Here is a 17,108-nt window from a genome sequence, read left to right as displayed (position 1 = left end):
GAACCTGTAGCTCTGCATGGTCTCCAGGGTGACTCTGGCCCGAGCAGAACCTGCAGCTCTGCATGGTCTCCAGGGCGACTCTGGCCCGAGCAGAACCTGTAGCTCTGCATGGTCTCCAGGGCGACTCTGGCCCGAGCAGAACCTGTAGCTCTGCATGGTCTCCAGGGTGACTCTGGCCTGGCAGAACCTGTAGCTCTGCATGGTCTCCAGGGTGACTCTGGCCTGGCAGAACCTGTAGCTCTGCATGGTCTCCAGGGTGACTCTGGCCTGGCAGAACCTGTAGCTCTGCATGGTCTCCAGGGTGACTCTGGCCTGGCAGAACCTGCAGCTCTGCATGGTCTCCAGGGTGACTCTGGACCGAGCAGAACCTGTAGCTCTGCATGGTCTCCAGGGCGACTCTGGCCCGAGCAGAACTTGCAGCTCTGCATGGTCTCCAGGGCGACTCTGGCCCGGCACAAGAATGCTTGTAATTCTGCTCTGGCAGGGCTGGATCCTGTGGAGTGGACAGTTCTATTGTTGGTGGAACCTCAAAGCAGAGGAGGGAGATAGGAGGGCACTCAGCAGGCAGGAGGTGGACAGAAGAAGACTAGAAGGCACTAGGGCTTTGGAGGGAGTGAAGGGGATAGCTGGATTAACAGTATTGGAGGTGGGGTTGTAGGGAGCAGTAGCATTTTCCTCTAATCCTGCTCATAAACATCACCTTTTCCCTGCTATAATCTTGGAAATGCCGCTGACATCCTGGTAGCTATAAACTTCAATAATATGCCATAAACGGCTTTTATTTTTTGACAGCATTTATTTATTACAGTAAGAAAATGAGTCCCCCCCCCGTTTCAAACGTTGAATATCTAATTATGGAAAAGTGGTGTTTTTTTGTTTTTCTTATTGTTCTTCTTCTCGACTGTCGATATTCATCGTAGCACAGTCAGATTTGGAAAGGACGTGAATCCCCTGTCGCATCCCTGCATGACGGGAGGGAGAGAGAGAGAGGAAGAGTTTCTGCACAGAGAGAGAGGGCGCTGTGTGTGTGTGTGTGTGTGTGTGTGTGTGTGTGTGTGTGTGTGTGTGTGTGTGTGTGTGTGAGAGAGAGAGAGAGAGAGAGGGAGTTTAGCGGGGTAGAGGAGGATGGATGGAGCTTTTGGGAGATTATGCTAAATCAGGGCCAGTTAGAAAAGGGGGCGGAGTAGGAGGCCAGACAAAGAGTGAAGAGGATGCTGCCGCTGGCATTTAAATGGGCGAGAGAGGGTGAGGGATGGAGAGAAGCAGACACCAGACCAAGAGCAGAGAGAGAGAGAGAGAGGGCAAGAGAGAGAGAGAGAGAGAGAGAGAGAGAGAGAGAGAGAGAGAGAGAGAGAGAAAGCATAGTTTCTCCTCCGTGGCAGAGAGACTTTTTTTCTGCCTCCTCAAACAGATGCTGGGGCAGATGGTGGTGAATTAACAGAAGATGGGAGAAGAAGAAATGAGGAAGTCTAAAACGGGCCCATGGAGGGCAGACATTAAAATATTCTGTGTGTGTGTGTGTGTGTGTGCGTGTGTGTGTGTGTGTGTGTGTGTGTGTGTGTGTGTGTGTGTGTGTGTGCATGTGCGTGTTTGTTTGTGTGTACACGTATGCGTGTGCAGAGCATGTGTCTGTGTGGGTGGGTGTCGATGTGTGTGTGTGTGTGTGTGTGTGTGTGTGTGTGTGTGTGTGTGTGTGTGTGTGTGTGTGTGTGTGTGTGTAAGTGTGAGTGGTGGGGTCCAGGGGAGCGGCTGTTAAACAGTAGCTCAGCTGGGAGGACTAAAGAGGATGGGTGGAGGATTCCCACTCAGAGACGGAGCTCGCGATAATAATCACAGCCGTGAAATTACAATGCTGATATTTGTGGCACCCTCGGGTGTGGTGTGGTGGTGGGGTGTGTGTCGGTGTGTGTGTGTGTGTGTGTGTGTGTGTGTGTGTGTGTGTCTGTGTGTGTGTGTGTGTGTGTGTGTGTGTGCGTGTGTGTGTGTGTGTGTGTGTGTGTGTGTGTGTGTGTGGCATGGCGGGGAGGGCCCACATCTCACCAGAGGCCCGCACGGCGCTGGCTGGCTGAAGACCACTGGAAACCCAAAGCGTTCAGCCAGAGTTTCACCTGTGGTGTCTGCTGGCAAATACTGGGCAAATAGAACGGTTCAGGCCAGGGTTAGTGAGGTTTAGAGCTCATTTATGCTCCATTTTCCTCCGAAAATAAATGCGTCCTTTTTTGACTTACTGACTGACTGACTGACTGACTGACTGACTGACTGACTGCTGGTCCAGCGCCGGGATAAAAATACCTGACTGGTCCAACCCAGTCTGTCTTATCTAGCAGTGTTCAGCCATTATCCCCATATCAAAAAAGATGTCAAAACTTTGACTCCAGTATTTTTGAAAATAACATTGATTTGTAACACAAATGCACGTCCGTCGATGTATTTTTGCCCCCTCTGATAATTACAAATGATCATTAAAATGTGTTACTGTATCACTGAGCAGGAAATAACTCTTTACAGCACTATAATACTGCATAATATTCCTCGTGTCTGTTTCCAGGCTGGAGTCAGAGGGAGACCGGTGGTTGGTTGGGTGTACTACTCCTCGGTCATGAATATCCCCGTGCAGCCAAAGAGCCGACGTCTGACAAGATATGACACCACATTTTCTCCCTCCACTCAGGGACGTGGAGAGAGAGAAGCTCATTTTCGTGTCCATCATCTCCTGCTCTTTGCCCGTGTGAAGGCCTCGCTCCCCCCTCTCTCTCCCCCCCTCTCTCTCCCCCCCTCTCTCTCCTCTCCTCTCCTCTCCTCATCGCCTCCATTCCCGGGGTGAAAGTAAGAAAGTAGATGTGTTGTCAGGGTAAAACTGATAATGGCGGTGGGGACACCAGACTGATCTCAATTGCCCTGCTTTCAGCCCCTGCCACCCCCGCGTCCCGCACCACTAAAGGGGTCCCACTGACAGATGGGACGGGGGGCACTGTGGGACAGAGTGCTGAGTTGGCATAAAAAAGACCCACCAAATAGGGCCCTTTCTCTTGGCACTGGGCGCGCCCCCCCCCCCCCCCCCCCCCCTCCTCGCAAATAGTTGACTGTTGGGATCATTGTAACTGTTGTGTTGTTACTGGCCTGCATTCATCACGGAGGGGAAGGAAGGACACGTTGAACCTTCCACAACCTTTTCAAACGTTCAAAAGACAGATTGGAAAAGAGCAACACATAAGCCTTATTTTATTCATTTACTTTTTCAAGAATTTCAGTGTTACATTTTTGTCTGAATTGAAACTTTTCGTAAAAGTCGATACATTCGAGGTGATTTAACTCGAGTTCCGTTTGAGGTTGCATCGCTCGTAAATTTACGTTGATAATTCGCGGCCTTTTGAAATGACTCCCTTTGAGTTGTGTCCATGCTTTTTATCATGCCGTCTGATTACAGCCTCTTATCAGTTGTTGGGGGTGCGTTCAACAGCAACATTCCAAAGTTGCAGAGAGTCTGGGAGCCGTGCCAGCTTAGTGGGCACAGTTACCTCCTCCGCCCCCCCCCCCCCCCCTGCTGTGCGTATATTCTGCCAGTTGTGAGGACCCTGAATGCACCGCCGTGGTGGTTATCACTTCACAGGCACCATCATCTCACTCAGATAATCTCCACCTCTCAGCAGAGACGGAGAGGCTCAAGGGATCCGTCAGCAGAAAAGGAGCGAAAAGTGAAGGTCATTATAATGTCATCACAAGTTATCCTGCTGACCCCAAAGTCCCAGAGATTGTATATTGTCCTCCAGAGAGTAGATATGCTGGGACATGAAAGATGGAGAGAGAGAGAGAGGGAGGAGGAGGGAGGGAGAGAGAGTGGGGGGGGGAGAGGGAGGAGGAGGGAGGGAGAGAGAGTGGGGGGGGACAATGTTGATAGACAGCAGCTGAGAGAGGGAGGGGAAAAAAGCCTTGATAATAACAATAACGCATTACAATAACATTTTTAGGCCAGAGAACGTTGCCTAGAAATAGGTAATGTATAAGCTGCCTGTTAGATTGATACCGGGGAGAATAGTCTGGTAAAGATGCACTTTATCTTAAGACATGAAAACAGCCCTTCTGCGCTGGCCCAATCCCAGCTGGGACCGCTGTGAAATTGCTGTTCTTACATTTCTGTATCATTTCTTCCCATAAGAGAATATGGATAACAAATGAAATATTCCAGCCCCATTGTCTGATTTATTCCTTTTATTATCCACAAATATCAGCCCGGCAGTCAAAGGATGGCTCGCCCTCGTTCAGGGGGGGGGGGCTCCTCTCCTCTCCTCTCCTCACTTGGGACCTGACAGCCTATCAACTCTCCTCGCATAAACAGGTCAGGATGCTGTGAGCGCTCCGATATGTTATACTTGAAGGTTCTCACCATGCACAATCTCTAAATAGAAATCGAGGAAGAAGGAAGGGGAGGAGAGGAGAGAGGAGAGGGGGGGAGTGAAGAAGAAATAATTCCCTTAAGGTATTGTTGCGGGCCCCGATTTCCCCTCTGAGATGAGAACGCCGCGCACACATTGCTTGAAATACGGAAAATCAAATAAACAACATGAGATCCACATAACGGGCAGACATTTAAATAATGGTCGCTGCTTCGTCTTTTTTTTCCCCGACAAATAAGCCCCGTCCCTCCAGCCAGCGTGTGGTTTCTACTCGTTGGGTTGTGATGGAAGGATGATACCGCTGTTTAAAGGGAGCGCTTGTTTCCTCCCCCTGCACGTGCCCGTTTGAGAGAGACAGATGCCCCGGTTATAGCGGCCTCGTAACACAATGAGCCTCATCAGCTATTAGTAATTGACCGTTAATGAACTCCCTGTGACGGCCCACTGAGGAATAGACACGAGGGCCCCTCAGGGGAGCGCAGGGGCCAGCGGGACGGGACAAGGGCCTCATGGCATTAACATAGTCCCAAGGCTACAAGAGAGCCTTTTAAATGGCCAATCAATAAACAGCATTAGTTCATCATGGGCCCTCGGAGAGACCCTGGAGATGTCTGCTGCTGTAGTGACGAGAGAGGCGAGACAACACGGGCTAAAAGTGTGCAGGCAAGAATCCTACTCGTGGTAAATGTTGCTATGTTGCCTCGGAAACGTAACACTAACTGTGTTTGTTGTAGGGCTGCATGTATGGACCAAAAATCATATTTTGATATTTTTAGGTTGAATGGCGATACATGATATCTATCTATCTATCTATCTATCTATCTATTATATCTATCTATATATATATATATATATATATATATATATATATATATATATATATATATATAATATATATACTGTATCTATATATTTATTTATATTTATATTTATTTATTTTTCTATGAAGTGGGCTAAATGTTCAGTTGTAAGTCAAAGCCACATGTGAGATGTCACAAGCACTTTTATTAAAACAAGACTGATCGAAATAAAATGCAAAGACAGGATTTCACAAAATATTGACACAATGAGATTTTTGACAAATAATCAGTAATGTGGATTTGATGACTAAGTGGGTAAAGGCCAATAATAGAACAGTCTGGTAAGTTCAGAAAATGACATCACTTTACTGTAATGCAGCCTTTAAAATCAGGAAAAGACTAAACGTATGCCATATCACCATATTACGATATCCAAAATCTAATACGATATCTCTCATATCACAATATCGATAACCCTAACCCGATATATAACCCTAACCCTAACCCATCACGATATCGATATAATATCGATATATTGCCCAGCCCTAGTTTGTTGTTTACAAAGGTTTGATTGATTGATTGATTGATATTTTTATTTAAGTGTCATGCACCTGGGTGCCCAGCCCATATGGGCTTACAAGACACTATATCATATTTACAATCGCCAAGATGGCCACACAACAAATCATAATATACCTTTGTACAGAATCAAGAAAAGAAAAGAAAAGAAAGGGCATTTCATTGAGACATTCACTTTCCAGAAAAAATTATACTGGGTACAATGTTCCCTGTCTTAGTCGCCAGGCATTTTCTATAAATCTGGCTAAAACAAAAATGTCCTTATCAAAAAGCCAACTCAACATATGATGATGATGACCTTCTGACAGCCAAAACAGATCGGGATTCTTCAACTGGATTTTCTCAAATAAAGGATTTCTCAAATCGTTGTATATGGGACAATGAAACACAAAATGAAATTCATCCTCCACAACACCAAGATCACAAAAAACACACAAACGCAACTCTTCAGGAACACATGTATATCTATATACCTCAATTGCCAGTGGTAGGGTACCAGTTCTTAACTGAGCACATAGGGACCTCTGTCCTCTTTTTAGATTTGACATTATACTGTATATGGTTCAGTAAAATAATCTTCTTTAATTTGGACATCATTTCTGAGCTTTGGTTTCTTCCAAATCTCCTCCATCCATTGTTCTTTTTGAATCTGAAACAGTTGTTGTTTGACTATACTTATACCAATTAAAGATCTTTTTGGTCACCCTATCCTCTGGCAACTGGACAAGGCGGTTCCACAAATGAGCCATTTCACCTCAGGGTTGTGCTGCCCAAGTGCAACACTTTCTTAGGGTCATTTGAATAAATATTCCAAGGTTAAGCATCAAAGAGAAAAGTGCTACATCAATATTGTGTTTATGGCCCTAAAAAAAGAATCCAAAAAGAATCAGATACATTTATGTCCACACCTCTCATCACCTGTGCTGCCTTTTTGCTACGTTGCGACAGCAAGACAACATCAACATTTTAAGCGCTTCCGTAAACCCGGGACAAGGGCATCACAAATATCATGTGACATTTACTGTACAGATCCCATTAGATCGCTGTGAATATAAAGGTAGAGCCGCACGGCGCCGGGCGCACTTTTATTCTTAATTTTCTCATTTGTGTTATATGGCACTATGAAATGGATATCATTACATAGAATAGCACCACCGTACAAATACCAACGCTGTGTCCTTGAAGGCAGCCCATCATAAATGGTTCATCACTGGCAACCAAATGGCAAGACAAATTTATGGCTACTGATCTCTCTCATCACGGCAGCAAAGTACTCTGTAAAAATTTCATTGTAACTTTCCGGGGGAAATAAATAAATTTGCCCCCTGACCTTGAGGAAGGATCACCCCCCCCCACACACACACACACACACACACACACACACACACCCAGCTTGAGATGATGGACCCGTCTGCTCGCTCTCTCATTCTCTCTCTCTCTCTCTCTCTCTCTTCCTCCTTTTCAATCTCCCCCTCCATCCATCTCACCCTGCTCTCCTCTGTGTCCATATACATACATAGCAGGGCTAAAGATAGGTATCCCCACCTTCGCTCGCTCCCCCCCCCCGAGATTCACAGAGCATCTCTCTGTCCTCCTCTGGCTCTGTCGAGACCTCAGCCCCCCTGTGGAGCAGAGATAGACAGAATAGAGAGAGAGAGAGAGAGAGAGAGAGAGAGAGAGAGAGAGAGAGAGAGAGAGAGAGAGCACGGGGAATAGGAGATATGGGAGGGGAGGGGGGGGAGTAGGAATGGGAGCTTTGGCACAAGAGAGTCCGGGCGTGAGAGGTGGGAGGCGGGAGGGAGTGGGTGAGAGAAATGACAGGAGAGGAATATGCAGCAAGTCTCTGTTTAAATCAAGATAAAAGAGAGAAATGTGAAATAATAGAGGGAACAAACCCCTGGACGCTGGCTCTCGCTAATGGAAACACATGGCGGAGGGCTGAGGTGTTGTCAGCAGTCTGCCTGCCTGCCTGCGCCGCGCGTCGCGTCGCACTGACATCTCTGCCTGATAATGTGGCCTGCCATCAAATTAGAATAGCAAATACCCCACTGACAGAGATGCATGTCCCCCCTCTCTCTCTCTCTCTCTCTCTCTCTCTCTCTCTCTCTCATTCTCTCTCTCTCTCTGTCTCTCTCTCGTGCCACCATTAAAAACGAACTGAACGTCCACAAACTTCAATTTAAATTTACAGCACTGCAAAAGGAGAAAGTGATATGCATTCAGAGATTTTAATAACCTATTAAGTTACGACTTCAATTTCGTTTTATGAATATTTTCCTTGGGGAGCGCCGCCGTCGCCGGAGAAAGACAGAAACTTAAAAAAGATAAATAGTGCCATTAATCTACAACATTTGCCTCCCATTATTCTTGAAAATGAGAAGTTATTTTTGCTCAGATCTTGATATAATTAGCTCCTTATACTTGACTCACAAGCCAGAAAATGACCCATGTTCGGAAATTTGAAATCTGTCATTTGGTTCGAGTATAAAAAAAAATCATCATTTGTCTTAATAAATGGTCGATCTGACAAGCCGCAGTATTTGAAGTTGATTAGGTTTCAGTAGCGTTATTAATAACAACTACGAATCAGAGGGAGGTAAGTCCTCTCTGTCTGAGAGAGAGACACCCTCTTTGAAATATAGCCGTTGCAGAGAAGGTCGTTAAGTCTGCTTTGTTTTGACAGAATTAGATTACTGTACTATAAATGCTCATAGATCAATTATAACCGAACAGTGCGCCTTTTACTGCACAAACTGGTTTTAAGTCACAAAACTATTAAAACACCTCATCACCAAACTGCACTTTGTAGAGGGTGAGTGTGGGAGTGCAGCAGGCTATAATAGCTTTAATCTGTGTGTTGTTTGTCTCATGGGCGTTAAACACCATCTTGATATGAGCGCAGACTGCAGGGGGTCCTCATAATATTTAATAGGTCATCAGAGGGAATGGGGGGTAGACTGCTGACATTTGCCTGCATAGTTAGGAGAATCCCCAGGAGTTGTCACATGACTCATTACCAGAACACAGTCGACTTGGTCGCATCGTTGTTCAAAGAGACTCTCTGGCAGGAATATCATAATCCAATAGATATGACTGTTCCAGACACATTAACTGCCATGTGATTTAACTGCCATGTGATTTAGGTTTCCTGTTTCCATCCTGAAAATAGGGTTAGACTCATCCATTTAATGAGTCGTTTAATAAAACTGCTACTGTGAATGAAAAACAGAGTATTCTGTGTGTGTGTGTTTTTGTTTTTGTTTTAAATCAGAATAAAGCGACCAGGGAGCCTACAACATAGAAGTGTTAAAAGTCTGTTTCTCGGAGATAGATGGTATTTTGGCTCTTTCACTCTTAGTGCAACACTCCCTCCAGCATCTAAACACCTGCTTTGATGATGACCTCTGGTCATCTACCATCATCTACCATGATGACCTCTGGTCAAAGATTACAAACTGCAGCCCTCCAACACAAAAAGAGGTGATTGGACATCATGTGGAGCTGATACCATCTTCCATGAAGACCAAATGAAATAGGCAGACTGGGCCAGCTGCTGACCTCCTCGGGCCTACAGGACAGCAGGTGTGTCAAAGCAGTCCAGCGTGAATCTGTACCATAACATGGGTCACATGATCCACCCAGTCTGTACCATAACATGGGTCACATGATCCACCCAGTCTGTACCATAACATGGGTCACATCCAACCAGTCTGTACCATAACATGGGTCACATCCAACCAGTCTGTACCATAACATGGGTCACATCCAACCAGTCTGTACTATAACATGGGTCACATGATCCACCCAGTCTGTACCATAACATGGGTCACATCCAACCAGTCTGTACCATAACATGGGTCACATGATCCACCCAGTCTGTACTATAACATGGGTCACATGATCCACCCAGTCTGTACCATAACATGGGTCACATGATCCACCCACTCTGTACCATAACATGGGTCACATGATCCACCCAGTCTGTACCATAACATGGGTCACATGATCCACCCAGTCTGTACCATAACATGGGTCACATCCAACCAGTCTGTACTATAACATGGGTCACATGATCCACCCAGTCTGTACCATAACATGGGTCACATGATCCACCCAGTCTGTACCATAACATGGGTCACATGATCCACCCAGTCTGTACTATAACATGGGTCACATCCAACCAGTCTGTACTATAACATGGGTCACATCCAACGAGTCTGTACTATAACATGGGTCACATCCAACGAGTCTGTACCGTAACATGGGTCACATCCAACCAGTCTGTACTATAACATGGGTCATATCCACCCAGTCTGTACTATAACATGGGTCATATCCACCCAGTCTGTACCACAACATGGGTCACATCCAACCAGTCTGTACCGTAACATGGGTCATATCCACCCAGTCTGTACCACAACATGGGTCACATCCAACCAGTCTGTACCACAACATGGGTCACATCCAACCAGTGTGTACCGTATCCTGGGTCACATGATCCATCCAGTCTCACAGCAGTTAGTGAAGTGAAATTGTCACAAAATGTTATCTACTGTATATTCGTATGCATGGATACAAATTTAAAAAACTTCTTGTGACACTCAGCATGACCTTCATGACATCACTGCTCCACAACTTAACTCAAATCAACGGTCAATAACTGTCAAACTAAATGAATGACTGCAAAAGTGTTTACAGTTTTCGGATGTGAGATCATGTCCAAAATAAATCAGCATCATAAATCAGTGTTCACACTCGCGGCACGGAGGTACGTTAGATCGCTCTTATCTCATTCTCTCTCTGATATAATAAGCATATGAGCCGCTGTGTGTCTGAAAATAAGCTATTTACAAGACATAAATACAGACATTCCACATGCCCCATTTTCCTTGTTTTCAGGTCGCAGTTCAAAACTGATGATCGTTTCTGCTGATGCTAATCAAACCGAAGTTGTCAGGGTGACATAAAAATCATATTTAAAGCTGGAAACAAGGTCCAGGGTGTAAAAAAAACGGAATTCTCATTAAGTAGTCAAGTCACTTAACTCACTCACTTAATTTGAGTTAAAAAGTTAAATTGGTACGCCTTTATTCACATGGCCTCATAGAGAACAATAAATGAAATTGACCCCCTACCCCTATCAACCCCCTAAATCATGAAAAATCACCTTCAAAATCACAACATCAACCCAGAAAGTTTGTCCTTGTAAAAAGGCAAACACACAACAGAGGCATTTTCAAAGGGAGCTGTCACATTCCAGACCCCTCAAACTTTGGACAACCCCCATAGCGCCCCGCGGAACAACACCCCACAGCGCTTACATGCCCCGCGCACATTGATTCCCCTCCCGAGGGCCCAAACCAATTTCTCTTGTTTTCAGACGCTCTCCCTGCCTGAACCTGCAGTGGCCATCAAAGACATTCATCCATCCGCCCAAGATGACTATGACTGATCTCGCCACCAAACGATCAATTTGTATCCCTCTCTCTCTCGCTCTCTCCTTCTTTCCTCGTGTCTCTCTCCTTCTCTCCTTCCCCCTCTCTTTCTCTGTCTTTGTCCTCCTCACTTCATTCTCTTGCTATTTTGTTGATGTGCAGAATATGATGAAAAAGTGAGGTTGCAGATGGCGTTGACACCGTGTGCCGGAGTAACAATGCAATCAGTGTTTGACCTTGGAGAACAGCTAATTTATATCTTCATCTATCTAGATGTTTGACACGTGTAACTTTTCATTTCAGAGAAAGCCTACAGATCATTCATTCCAGACATACAGTCATCATTCTCTAACCAAGAGCGTTTGATTCGGTGCTGGCTATTTGATCTTTGACCTGGGATCTCCAGACAGAATGATCAAGAGACAGTGGACATAATTTAATAGGAAATCAAAGACTACACTGTAAGTTCAGTCAAAGCGGTTTCATCGTGGCTGACTTGTTGATGCCTCTCCAGCATTCATTCATTAAGCTGGAATTGGATGGCATCCAGGAATGCAGCAACCTCAGATTCCTCCAAGGCATGATGCATGGTGATGATGATAGTGTTAGAAAGAGTTATCAGATTCCCTGACTACCAACATGAGAGTCGCAGGTTCGAGCCCCCGTGTTACCATCGGCTTGGTTGGGCGTCCATACAGGCACAATAATTGACCGTGTGTGGGAAGCCAGATTAAGGGTATGTATCCTGATCGCTGCACTAGTGGTTCCTCTGGTGGGTCGGCAGCTGCTCGGGGGGGACTGGGGGGAATAGCGTGATCTACATCCTGCCGGCGAAACTCCTCGCTGTCAGGTGAAAAGAAGTGGCTGGTGACTGCACATGTATCAGAGGAAGCATCTGCTAGTCTACAACTCTCCCCGGGTCGGCAGAGGGGGTGAAGCAACGACCATGGCAGCAGGGGGAATTGGCCAAGTACAATTTGGGAGGTAAAGAATTTGGGGAAAAAAGAGTTGTTAATCCATGTTGTAGTTGCATGGAGTAGCCAGTAGGGTCAAGCATGTCCACGAAAAGACTCCAGAGAGGAACAGTGAAAAGACACAAAAAGAGGGGCGTGTTCGGGTGCATCTGTGTGTACTGTAGAGATGTGTACAGTGGAGAGTGTCTGTGTGTATGTACATGCATGGTATTGATGTGTGTTTGCTTATGCTTGCATGACTGTGCTCATGGTGTTTTTGCATACATGTACACGGGGCGATGGTGGTATCTGCCTGCCTGTGTGTGCAAACTGTGCATACATACATGTGTGTGCCTGCCTGTGTGTGCATACATACATGTGTGTGCCTGCCTGTGTGTGCAAACTGTGCATACATACATGTGTGTGTGTGCCTGTGTGTGCATACATACATGTGTGTGCATACATACATGTGCAAGAGTGTGCTGATCATTTCTGATAGTGGTCGTTTGTCCACACAGTATGTGCATGCACTCTTAGAAAATAAGGTTCTATATAGAACTTAAGGTTCTATATAATTTACCAAAGAACCCCATGTCTAAAAAGCTTCTATACAATTTCTCTAAGACAACAAAGAACCCTTCTTCTTCTTGAGGTGTCGACTGATCGGTGGACCCCAAAGGGTTCTATATAGAACCCCAAAAGGTTCCATTTTCAGAAAGTGGTTCTATATAGAACCCCAAACGGCTTTATTTTTTTTAAGTGGTTCTATATAGAACCCCAAAGGGTTCTATAATGTTTAAAAGTTGTTCTATATAGAACCCCAAAACAGTTCTACAATGTTTAAAAAGTGGTTATATATAGAACCCCAGAATGGTTCTATATAGAACCCCGAGGGTTCTTTTAAATGCACCATCTGAAATGGTTCTACATAGAACCATTTGAGGATTCCAAATACATACCAAGCTATAGAACCCTTAAAGTTTCCATATAGAACCACTTCTTCTAAGAGTGTGTTGTTTTGTATATGTTTGTGTTTGTATGTGTTGGCGTGTTACGCGGTGTGGGCCGCGGTGGTGGTGGGCTGGGTTCCCTGTTCCTTTGCTATTCACAGACAATTTGTAAGGCCGGCTGTTGTCGTGCGGCCGGGGCCTGTGGAACAGCTGGAGCGCCTCAGTGATTGATCAACGTGCTGACGAGAAACTCCATCTCCCCCTGAATGAAGACAAAGGCTCCACAAAGCTCCGGCAGTGTGTTACGCCTGCCTGTCGTTAAGTGTGGACCGCCGCGCGGACATGCCCCGGTCCTCAGCTGGGGGAGTCGAGGTGCCAAGAGGGAGGTCAGGACCCAAACTAATTACCATTTTATGACAAAACGGTTCTTTTGTCGTCCTTATATAATTGATTTACCTTTCAGGGGGGGGAGATCATTATGAAGTGGCTTTGGAAGGGCAGGATGAAAGCGGGGTAGAGCGGTCACGCGTGTTGCTCGCAGAAATATGAAGGTGGGCACGGGGATATATTCCTATAAATATAAATACAGTAGTCAGAAAGCCCCGAAAGAATATGCATAATAACACACATAAATGAGTCCTGAAAATTAGATTTATGTCATGTTGTTAAATGATTTTGTCGCACCTTATCAGTTCTAAAAGATAAAGGCATAACAATATTAATAATACTTGTGAATAAAATCATGGCAAGAACTGAGATTAATGAATGTTGAGATGGCATAAGTCATTGCTGAGGACCCACACTGACCGCAGAAGAGGAACCGAGGAACTTATGCAGCTCCGTGCAGCCACCATGAAAATGACAGCTTCAATTCAGCTTCAGCTTCAATTGTGCACGATTATTAAAAACACATCATACTGTTGTATTGATCACGACACATAATGGTTATATTTACCAGAGATGGAGACGTGCTCAGAGGTCCAGTGCCTCAGTGTCATCAACTTTTGCTTACTTTGTGACCCATGCAGGAAGCAGGTCATTGAATCTGAAGAGGACCAACTCGATCAAGGTCACCGTGAGTGACCCACCCAGGAATCTGCTGTTCACACGTTGACCACAGTGTCGTCCCGGAAATATATCGCCGCTTTTCTACCAGCTTTGTATCATTACAAAATCGATGCAAATGCAAATTTAAAAAAAACTGCAAGCAGCCTCGACAGGTATTCACAGTACAGTATATGACATCATCAGTCTGACACCATCAGTGCTTCAGCTGATGATGTCACCCCGATGAAATGATCACTGATGACACTCACTGATGACATCTTCACCGATGACATCACACTTGCTCGGTGTGAGTGATTTGTCAGAGGCACTTATGCTAATATGCAGTATTATGCTAATTAGATCATATACATTGTGACATCATCAGCGGCGCCATCAAGCTACCATTGCTCCACTTGCAGCTACCATTCCATCACAATTGCTCAAGTAACATAACTAATGACATCATTTCTTCACTGATGGCATCATCATTGAACTATATAGTGTGCGGGTCTGATCAACTTTCCTCTCTAAGAGTCACAGTGCAGAAACAGTGGGAGAGTTCAGAGAGCTAAGACAAAACTGAATTCAACAGAGTCTTGGAGAGAAAGCCAACTTCACAGCTCACATCTTTCAAATCAGAATGAAGCTGGAGACTTACCATGAGTCGTGCCAAGGCGACGGTAATGGAAATCCAGCCAGCAGACCAGGTGGAAGCAGGAGACTCCTCAGCAGCATCCGCAAAATGGCCAGCTCAACTTGATCCCTGTCGTCAAAATGGCCGCCTGTTGATGAAACATGTCAATTATTATCGGTTTGTAGGCCACGTGTGACATATATGCAGAATCCAATTAAAATATTGTAAAAATAAAACTGCATGCAAACACCACCCACTGATGATGTTATTATACCCACTGATGATGTCATGTCCCACAATTGCCAAGTGATGTCATACCCATTGATGATGTGGCATGAGTTGACATGAGTTTGGTTACAACCCCCCCCCCCCCCCCAGCAAAAAAAAGTGCACCCATGGTGCATCGTCTCCAGAGTCTCCATCCTAGTACAACACGCTCAATTTCTAATATACACATAGCTGGGACATGGCTTCATTGGGCAGCGGCGACATGGACGAGAGTTGTTGGCAAAACCAAATCATTGCTGATTTTATTTTCATATAATTTGTTGATGGTAGTAAGCATGTTGTAATCGCATATGGATTTAAAATTCTTATTTTTTCCTGTCTAAGAATGTTTAATTTGTAACACGTCTCCACTGCTCCGGCACAGTGTGTTTATTGTTGTTTTAGAAAGGCCTAAGTCGTACATCAAGCCAACACATTGTTTGCTTTGGTGTTAGATCTCCTAAATGCACGCGTTTCCTTCTCTGTGAAAACAAATGATGTTTTGCAAAAAAGCGCTCCCAACTTTCTTTTGTTTGACTGCGAGAGCAGAGCAGAGCAGTCTGGGTACATCCATCCTTGACCTATTTAATGGCTGGCTTCTGTTGAGGACACAAATTGAAAAGTTTTCAGTCACTAAGTGAAATGTATGGGCTCTGCCTCCGGTCCAGAAAAATTGAGGATTGTTCTATTTTAATTCCAAACTCAATTTCAGACATCCTCCCTCCTCCTCCTCCACCTCCTCCTCCTCCACCTCCTCCTCCTCCTCCACCACACTGCGACAAAGTGGATTTCAGACACCATCCATTGTGGCGCGCTTGTCGAGATTTCAGCTGCCAGGACACACGATGAATGAGTGAATATTGATGAACACAAAAAGATGCACCAGGGCCGTTTTCCCCCTCTTCTTCTTGTTGGTGTGGAGGTGGTGGAGGTGGAGGTGGAGGAGAGGAGAGGAGGGGAGAGGAGAGGAGAGGAGAGGAGAGGAGAGGAGGGGAGAGGAGGGGAGAGGAGAGGAGGGGAGAGGAGAGGAGGGGAGAGGAGAGAAGAGGAGGGGAGAGGAGAGGAGAGGAGAGGAGAGGAGAGGGGAGGAGAGGAGGCGCCCCTTGGATCTCCTGGGAGTGAGGAAGCCCCTCTCTCTCCTCCATATTCAGAATATTCCCTGTGAAGTTCAGAAAGAGATATCAATCTCACTTTGAGGCTCTGGGGCCTTCATTTGTTTGGGAGAGATGCGGAGCGCTGCTCACATGACTGTGCCAATTCTTCAAATCCCACTTACAGTATAGACGTGCACACAAACACGCTGGCACACACACACACACACACACACACACACAAACACACACGCACACACACAAACACACACACACACACACACACACACACACACACGCATGCTGTCAGTGTCACACACACACACACACACACACACACACACACACACAAGGTACGTAGGCACACACACACACACGTGCACACACACACACACGCACACACAGCAGAGCATGTGGTGGCCTAGGCATCAGTGTCTTGAGGAGTGAGGTCTGCACTGATTGAGGATGGAAGAAGTCTCAGCTCTGTCTCCAGCTCAGAGTTAAGAATAAAAAATACACCATGGCTGTTTGGGCAGAAGCAACAGAGGTGTATATTGGATAATGGGTTAGTTTTTCTATGTCAAATTTGGTGTGTGTGTGTGTGTGTGTGTGTGTGTGTGTGTGTGTGTGTGTGTGTGTGTGTGTGTGTGTGTGTGTGTGTGTGTGTGTGTGTGTTACAGGAAGATGTTGTAGGGCAGGCTATTGTAGAGATTAATTTTTTTTTTTTTTTACATTGTAATTAAATAACGTAAGGTTGGGTCAGCAGTCACCCCAGCAGTTGAGCAATTAATCGTCCCTAATTACGCAATAAAAAAATCCTGTTCCGTTAGTTCACCCGCAGAGGGTGCTCTTTACACTTCCTGAAAGATTCAGCCCGATCCCGCGTAAAACGGCATAGCTGTGGCCAAATACAAATCTGCTCACAACTCTTTCTTATTATAAGATACCATGGCCGCAA

This window comes from Poromitra crassiceps, assembly GCF_964638095.1.
Source record: "Poromitra crassiceps genome assembly, chromosome: 22".
NCBI classification, from domain to species: Eukaryota; Metazoa; Chordata; class Actinopteri; order Beryciformes; family Melamphaidae; genus Poromitra; species Poromitra crassiceps.
The sequence above is the reverse complement of the archived record's forward strand: the minus strand, read 5'-3'. Positions refer to the sequence as shown.